Below are 9,495 nucleotides of genomic sequence, written 5' to 3' on the forward strand. Positions count from 1 at the left end.
TCATTTACCGTTTCTCTGGGTTTATCATCTAGAGTGGCAGCTGTGTTGCAGAGAAAAATAAAGAGGGGAGGCCGGTTACCTCATCAGAGTCAGGGACACTCAGGTTGTACGAAGTTAAATCATTTCTCTGCTGTGAAACCTGGATATTCTAGTGTGCACAGTTAAGAGGGGTGTAGGACATCACATTTCCCCAATTAGATCTCCGAGCCCTTCTGCCAGGGAGACTTCATGAGACCTGGTGTGCAGTGCAACACATTGCAGGGCCAGCTGCTGCATCAAGAAGGTAGCCAGCAACAGAATCTAACACTTGATCTACTTTAAAATAAACACTTAGTGAAAATAAGATCTAAATTTAAGCCCCCAAGGCCAATAGTCTTCACACTGGGCCAGCCTTACCCCCAACTGCCTACCACAGCTTTCCAAGAAATATGCAGGCTTAGTTTTAGGATATCAATTTTCAGGTCCTTACCTTCCTACTCATACTCTTTCTTATGACTCATCTGCCTCAGAAAATGCCTTTTTCTCTGCTCACAAAAGAAAACCTCTCTTTCCCCAAAGTCTTAAGCGGTAGAGGATGACTCAAGGCATAAAATTCAAAAAAGGAGTGTTTGGAAAGTGAAAGCGTCTTAACAATAGGGTACAAATCCTTCTCGGATTCGGGTAGCTCTCAATTCTCTGATTTCAATAAATTTGAAGGAACACCCAAGATTTCTGGAGTATTTTAGCATGTAATTCTGAAGACTTGGAAGAATTCAGCTCTGTGCTATCACAAATCTCCATCTGTACCTGTCTCCTTATCTATGGGAGAAAGGATCACCACCACTTCCATATATAAATTGAAAAGGGGAACCGAATGGATACTGTGGCCATTCTAACAAAGGTAATATTCATCTACACAGGAATGAAATAACTGGGGCAGGGCATGGGGGGGGGGGTGGCACGGGCAAAGCTTTCTTCAACATTAAGTGATAACATTGCCAATCAAATTTTACTACATTTAATAATTTACTAAAATTATTGTACCTTGTTTATTGACCAAGTTCAATCCAGAAGAAAGTTTCAAATACACAGAGCCTTATGATTACAGGATATTATCTAATTCTGTTACAAATATGCAAACAAGCAACATAAAAGAGAAAAATCACTAGGCTGGGGCACCTGGGTGCTCAGTTGGTTAAGCATCCAACTCTTGATCTCAGCTCAGGTCTTGATATCTTGAGGGTCACGAGTTCAGGCCTGAGTTAGGCTCTGTGCTGGACACGAAGACTACTTTAAAAAAAAGTATACAGGGTCAGTTGGTCCGAGGGTTGTGGGTTATCATTAAGCTGATTTAAAAAAGTATAGAGGGGCCCCTGGGTGGCTCAGTCGGTTAAGTATCTGACTTCGGCTCAGGTCATGATCTCACGGTTCGTGGGTTCGAGCCCTGCATTGAGCTCTGTGCTGACAGCTCAGAGCCTGGAGCCTGCTTCGGATTCTGTGCCTCCCCCTCTCTCTACCCCTGCCTGCCTCAGGCTCTGTGTCTCTCAAAAATAAACATTAAAAAAGTTTAAAAAAATTTACAAAGTATATACATGTTTATGTATAGGTCTTATTAGGCTAAAATGATGAAGGGAAGTAGAATAAAAATACAAATTCAAGGAATAAAAGGAAAAAGTGTGGCTTTTTCTACCGTTAAAAATTGCCCTATTCATGTGATTTTTTTTCAAAGGGTGACACTGCATATCAATTACTATATTTAAAGCCTCTAAGTAAACTTAGAGGAACGTAACCATTTTATTTAAAGATGCAATATCTACAATACACTGGCAACTTACATCCTTTCCAACTATTTATGATGAACAGTTTTAGACAACAATGTAGAAACGTGCAGGGGGATACTTAGATTTACAGAATTCACTGGAGAGGTCTCTGAGCCATCAATTTTAAGAGGCTTGATCTAGGGCCACTAAATGATGCGTTGCACTTGGAACCCAGAAGGGTAGCTAAAGGGGGCCTTAGTCCTTTTAACTTTTAAGTGAATGAAGCTAGCTTTCAACTCGAGTGACTGCTAAGTTTTTTGAGACAACCCTAAAAAGCCACACCCTGGCCAATAGAAAGTTAAGTAGATTAAGAAATATCCAGAGTGACAAAACTGGCATTTGAAAAATATTCAGTGATTTGTCTCGGGCCCTTTCCTTTCTAAAATATTTTCTTCTCAAAGAGCCGGATCGACAGTGACCCCATCTCTCAGAAATTTCCACATTTCTTCTTTTCCAATAGGCTTTTAAAAGCTGCATTTGTAAACTTGTTTTTCATTATTAAAGCTTAATTTATTTTTTATATACAGTGTGTGCTTGTGTGTACATAAAAAAATCATGTGAATGAGTCACGCAAATACTGGCTATTGTTAATGTGAAAATTAAATGGCTATATCGCATTTTTAAAAAATAAAAATTTGGTTTAAGTGAATACAGCAATCTGCTCAACTTTTTTTTTTTTTAATGCTCTTCACTTTTTTTCCCCTTGCCTATATAATAAATACTTCAGCCTCCAGATAGGTACCATTACAGTTTTTTAAAATGTATTTTTCTATCCTGCTACACTTTTCTCTAGGTTACTGATCTATCTTCCTTACAGCAAAAGAATCACTCCATCTAAAAACCCAAGTTTATACGTGACCGCTCTTTGTCAGTCTTTGGAAGAATACTTGGTATTAAAGGGGCAATGATGTTATAATAAGCACCTGTATTTCTCAACTAAGTGACAGGGCATGTTAGAAGGGTCATTCTATTTTCTTGCCCAGGATGTATGCTACCCAGGAAGCCATGTTGAATATCCTGACTGTCCCACCCCCAGCCCTCAGCCACTGATTGGATTAGTCACCTCACCCTCATCCAAAAACTTAACAGCTTATGACAACCCCCCGCATTTTTTTTCTTTTTAAAAGAACTTATAGTTTGGGCTACTTTATTTTTAAAATACAACTTATTGTTAAGCTAGCTAACGTTCAGTATATACAATGTGCTCCTGGCTTCAGGAGTAGATTCCCATGACTCATGGCTTACGTACAACACCCTGTACTCATCTCAACAAGTGTCCTCCTCAATGCCCATCACCCATTTTCCCCTTTCTCCCGCTCCCCTGCCCCCATCAACCCTCAGTTTGTTCTCTGTATTTAAGAGTCTCTTATGGTTTGCCTTCCTCTCTGTTTGAAACTGTTTTTTTTCCCTTCCCTTCCCTCATGGTTTTCTGTTAAGTTTCTCAAATGCCACATGAGTGAAAACATACGGTATCTGTCTTTCTCTGCCTGACTTATTTCACTTAGCATAATACCCTCCAGTTCCATCCACAGTGTTGCAAATGGCAAGATTTCATTCTTTCTCATGGCCAAGTAGTAGTCCACTATGTATATAAACCACATCTTCTTTAACCATTCATCAGTTGATGGACATTTAGGCTCTTTCCATAATTCGGCTATTGTTGAAAGTGCTGCTATAAACATTGGGGTACATGTGCCCCTGTGAATCAGCACTCCTGTGTCCTTTGGGTAAACTCCTAGTAGAATTACCCTATGACCCACTACTAGCACTATTTTTCATTTTTTGAGGAACCTCCACACTGTTTTCCAGAGTGGCTGCACCCATTTGCCTTCCCACCAACAGTCAAGAGGGTTCCCGGTTTCTCCACATCCTCACCAACATCTGCTGTTTCTGGAGTTATTCCTTTTAGACACTCTGGCCAGTGTGAGGCGGTATCTCAGTGTGGTTTTGGTTTGTATTTCCATGATGATGAGCGATGTTGAACATCTTTCATGTATCTATTGGCCATCTGGATGTCTTCTTTGGAAAAATGTCTATTCATGTGTTCTGCCCATTTCTTCATTGAATTATAGGTTTTTCAGGTGTTGAGTTTGGTAAGTTCTTTATAGAATTCGGATACTCACACTTTATCCCATATGTCATTTGCAAATATGTTCTCCATTCCTTTGGTTGCTTTTAGTTTTGTTGACTGTTTCCTTTGCAGTGCAGAAGCTTTTTATTTTGATGAGGTCTCAATAGTTCATTTTTGCTTTTATTTCCCTTGCTTTTGAAGACATGTCAAGTAAGAAGTTACTGCAGCTGAGGTCAGAGAGGTTGTTGCCTATTTTCTCCTCTAGGGTTTTGATGGTTTCTTGTCTCACATTTAGATCTTTCATCATCTATTTTGAGTTTATTTTTGTGTTTGGCATAAGAGAGTGATCTAGTTTCACTCTTCTACATGTTACTGTCCAGTTCTCCCTGCACAATGTGCTAAAGAGATTGTCTTTTTTTTCCATTGGATATTCTTTCCTGCTTTGTCAAAGATTAGTTGGCCATACATTTGTGGGTCCAACTCTGAATTCACTATTCTCTTCCATGAGTCTGTTTTTGTGCCAATACCGTACTGTCTTGATCACCACAGCCTTGTAGTAGAGGCTAAAGTCCGGGATTGTGATGCCTCCCGCTTTGGTTTTCTTTTTCAACATTCCTTTGGCTATTCAGGGTCTTTTGTGGTTCCAAACAAATTTTAGGATTGTTGGTTCCAGCTCTGAGAACAATGCTGGTGCAATTTTGATTGGGAGTGCACTGAATGTGTAGATTCTTTCGGTAATACTGACATTTCAACAATATTTGTTCTTCCAGTCCATGAGCATGGAATGTTTTTTCCATTTCTTTGTGTCTTCTTCAATTTCATTTGTAAGTTTTCTATAGTTTTCAGCATACGAATCGTTTACATTTTTGGTTAGGTTTATTCCTAGGTATTTAATGGTTCTTGATACAATCATTAGTGGGGTCAATTTCTTTATTTCTCTTTCTGTTGCTTCATTATGGATGCAACCAATGTCTGCACGTGTTTATATCCTGCGACTTTGCTTAAGTCACATATTAGCTCTAGCAGCTTTTTGGTGGAGTCTTTTGGGTTTTCTGTGTAGAGTATCATGTCATCTGCAAAAAGTGACAGTTTGACTTCTTCTTTGCCAAATTGGATGCCTTTTATTTCATTTTGTTGTCTGATGGCTGAGGCTAGGACTTCCAGCGCTATGTTAAACAACAATGGTGAGAGTGGACATCCCTGTCGTGTCCCTGGTCTTGGGGGAAAGTTCTCAGGTTTTCCCCATTGAGGGTGACATTAGCTGTTGGCCTTTCGTGTTGTTAAGATATGTTACTTCTATCCCGACTTTCTTGAGGGTTTTTCATTAAGAAAAGATGCTGTATTTTGTCAAATGCATTTTCTGCATCTATTGACAGGATCATATGGTTCTTATCCTTTCTCCTATTAATGTGATGTATCACATTGATTTGTGAATACTGAACCAGACCTGCAGCCCAGGAATGAATCCCACTTGATCGTGGTGAGTAATTCTGTTAATATTCTGTTGAAATCGATTTGCTAGTATCTTGTTGAGAATTTTTACATCCATGTTCATCAGGGATACTGGCCTGTAATTCTCCTTTTTACTGGGATCCCTGTCTGGTTTTAGAATCAAGGTAATGCTGGCTTCATACAAGGAGTCCAGAATCTTTCCTTCTGTTTCTATATTTTGGAACAGCCTGAGAAGAATAAGTATCAACTCTGCTTTAAATGACTGGTAGAATTCCCCTGGGAGGCCATCTGGCCCAGGGCTCTTATTTGTTGGGATACTGTTTTTTCTTTCATAGTTTATTGTCAAGTTGGTTTCCATATAACATCTCAACAAGTGCCCTCCTCCATGCCCATCACCCCCCTTCCCCTCTCCCCCATCAGCCCTTATTTTCTTCTCAGTATTCAAGGGTCTCTCATGGTTTGCCCCCCTCCTTCCCCCCCCAACTATTTTTCCCCTTCTCCTTCCCCATGGTCCTCTGTTAAGTTTTTCCTGATCCACTTATAAGTAAAAACATATGGTATCTCCCTTTCTCTGCCTGACTTATTTCGCTCAGCATAACGCCCTTGAGTTCCATCCACGTTGCTACACATGGGCAGATTTCATTGTTTCTCATTGCCATGTAGTATTCCATCATATAGATAAACCACATCTTCTTGATCCATTCGTCCGTGGATGGACACTTAGCCTCTTTCCATGTTTTGGCCATTGTTGAGAGTGCTGCTATGAACATTGGGGTCCATGTGCCCCTATGCATCAGCACTCCTGTATCCCTCGGGTAAATTCCTAGCAGTGCTAGTGCTGGGTCATAGGGGAGTTCTACTGTTCATTTTTTGAGGAACCTCCACACTGTTTTCCAGAGGGGCTGCACCAGTTTACATTCCCACCAGCAGTGTAGGAGGGTGCCCGTTTCTCCACATCCTCGCCAGCATCTAGAGTCTCCTGATTTGTTCATTTTAGCCACTCTGACCGGTATGAGGTGGTATCTCAGTGTGGTTTTGATTTGCATTTCCCTGATGAGGAGGGACACTGAGCGTCATTTCATGTGTCTGTTGGCCATCTGGATGCCCTCTTTGGAGAAGTGTCTGTTCATGTCTTCTGCCCATCTCTTCACTGGATTATTTGTTTTTTCGGGTGTGGAGTTTGGTGAGTTCCTTATAGAATTTGGATACTAGCCCTTTATCTGATAGAATGGGAAAAAATAGTTGCAAATGACTTATCAGTTGCCTATTAGTTTTATGGATTGTTTCCTTTGCCATGCAGAAGATTTTTATCTTGACGAGGTCCAATAATTCATTTTTGCTCTTGATTCCCTTGCTTTTGGGGATGTGTCAATTAAGAAATTGCTAAGGTTGAGGTCAAGGAGGTGGTTTCCTGTTTTCTCCTCTAGGGTTTTAATGGTTTCCAGTTTCACATTCAGGTCCTTTATCCATTTTGAATTTATTTTTGTGTACGGTGTGAAAAAGTGATCTAGTTTCATTCTTCTGCATGTTGCTGTCCAGTTCTCCCAGCACCATCTGTTAAAGAGGCTGTCTTTTTTCCACTGGATACTCTTTCCTGCTTTGTCAAAGATTAGTTGGCCATACATTCGCGGGTCCAGTTCTGAGTTCTCTAATCTGTTCCATTGGTCTATGTGTCTGTTTTTGTGCCAATACCATACTGTCTTGATCACCACAGCCTTGTAGTAGAGGCTAAAGTCTGGGATGGTGATGCTTCCCGTTTTGGTTTTCTTCTTCAATATTACTTTGGCTATTTGGGGTCTTTTGTGGTTCCACACAAATTTTAGGATAGTTTGTTCTAGCTTTGAGAAGAATGCTTGTGCAACTTTGATTGGGATCGCATTGAATGTGTAGGTTGCTTTGGGCAGTAATGACATTTTAACAATATTTATTCTTCTGATCCATGAGCATGGAATGTTTTTCCATTTCTTTGGGTTTTCTTCAATTTCATTCATAAGTTTTCTATAGTTTTCATCATACAGATCTCATATCTTTGGTTAGCTTTATTCCTAGGTATTTTATGGTTTTTTTGTGCAATTGTGAACGGGATCAGTTTCTTGCTTTCTCTTTCTGTTGTTTCATTATTGGCGTATAAAAATGCAACTGATTTCTGTACATTGATTTTGTACCCTGCATCTTTGCTGAACTCATGGATCAGTTCTAGTAGGCTTCTGGTGGAGTCTGTCAGGTTTTTTACGTAGAGTATAATTTTGTCTGCAAAAAGTGAAAGTTTGACTTCTTCTTCACCAATTCTGATGCCTTTTATTTCCTTTTGTTGTCTGATGGCTGATGCTAGGACTTCCAGCACTATGTTAAACAACAGTGGTGAGAGTGGGCATCCCTGTCATGCTCCTGATCTCAGGCGGAAAGCTGTCAGTTTTTCTCCATTGAGGATGATGTTAGCTGAGGGCTTCTCATAGATGGCTTTCATGATGTTTAAGTAAGTTCCTTCTATCCCGACTTTCTCGAAGGTCTTTATTAAGAAGCGATGCTGTATTTTGTCAAATCCTTTTTCTGCATCTATCTACAGGATTATATGGTTTTTATCTTTTTTTTTTTTAATGTGATGTATCACATTGATTGATTTGCAAATACTGAACCAGCCCTGTAACCCAGGAATGAATCCCACTTGATCTTTGTGGATAATTCTTATGTGCTGTTGAATTCAATTTGCAAGTATCTTGTTGAGGATTTTTGCATCCATATTCATCAAGGATATTGGCCTATAGTTCTCTTTTTTGCTGGGTCTCTGTCTGGCTTGGGAATTAAAGTAATGCCGGCTTCGTAGAATGAGTACAGAAGTTTTCGTTCCATTTCTATTTTTTGGAATAGCTTGAGAAGAATGGGTATTAACTCTGATTTAAATGTCTGGTAACATTCCCCAGGGAAACCATCTGGCCCAGAGCTCTTATTTGTTGGGAGATTTTTGATAACTGATTCAATTTCTTCACTAGTTATGGGTCTGTTCAGATTTTCTATCTCTTTCTGTGTGAATTTTGGTAGTGTGTGTGTGTTTAGGAATTTGTCCATTTCTTCTAAGTTGTCCAATTTGTTGGCATATAATTTTTCATAATATTCCCTGATAGTTGCTTGTATTTCTGAGAGACTGGCTGTAATAAATCCATTTTAATTCATGATTTTGTCTGTTTGTGTGCTCTCTCTTTTCTTTTTGAGAAGTTTGGCTAGAGGTTTATAAATTTTGTTTATTTTTTCAAAAAACCAACTCTTGGTTTCATTGATCTGTTCACTGTTTTTTTTTGTTTGTTTGTTTGTTTGTTGGATTCTATATTGTTTATTTCTGCCCTGACTTTTATTATGTCTCTTCTACTGGGTTTGGGGTGCTCTTGTTGATCTCCTTCTCATTCCTTTAGGTGCGCTCTTAGATTTTGTATTTGCACTTTTTCTAATTTCTTGAAATAGGCCTGGAGTGCAATGTACTTTCCTCTTAGGACTGCCTTTGCCACGTCCCAAAGAGTTTGGACCATTGTATTTTCATTTTCATTTGTTTCCATATATTTTTTAATTTCTTCTCTAATTGCCTGATTGGCCCATTCACTCTTTAGTAGGGTGTTCTTCAACCTCCATGTTTTTTGGAGGTTTTCCAGACTTCTTCCTGTGATTGATTTCAAGTTTCATAGCATTGTGATCTGAAAATATGCATGGTGTAATTCTCTGTTTTTTTTTATATTTATTGAAGGCTGTTTTGTGAGCCAGTGTGTGATCTATTTTGGAGAATGTTTCCTGTGCACTCAAGAAGAATGTGTATTCTGTTGCTTTGGGATGAAAAGTTCTGAATATGTCAAGTCAATCTGGTCCAGTGTATCACTCAAGGCCATTGTTTTACTGATTTTCTGCCTAGATGATTCTGTCCATTGCTGTAAATGGAGTATTAAAGTCACCTACAATTACTATATTTATTATCAATAAGATTGCTTATGCTTGTGATTAATTGATTTATATACTTGGGTGTCTCCAAGTTGAGGCATTAACATTTAACAATTGTTAGCTCCTCTTGATGGATAGACCCCTTAATTATGATATGACGCCCTTTTTCATCTCATTACAGTTTTTAGTTTAAAATCTAGTTTGTCTAATATAAATATGACTACTCCAGCTTTCTTTTGACTTCCAGTACAT

Source organism: Hyaena hyaena, unplaced genomic scaffold (assembly GCF_003009895.1).
Source record: "Hyaena hyaena isolate Hyena2069 unplaced genomic scaffold, ASM300989v1 scaffold_1, whole genome shotgun sequence".
NCBI lineage: Eukaryota > Metazoa > Chordata > Mammalia > Carnivora > Hyaenidae > Hyaena > Hyaena hyaena.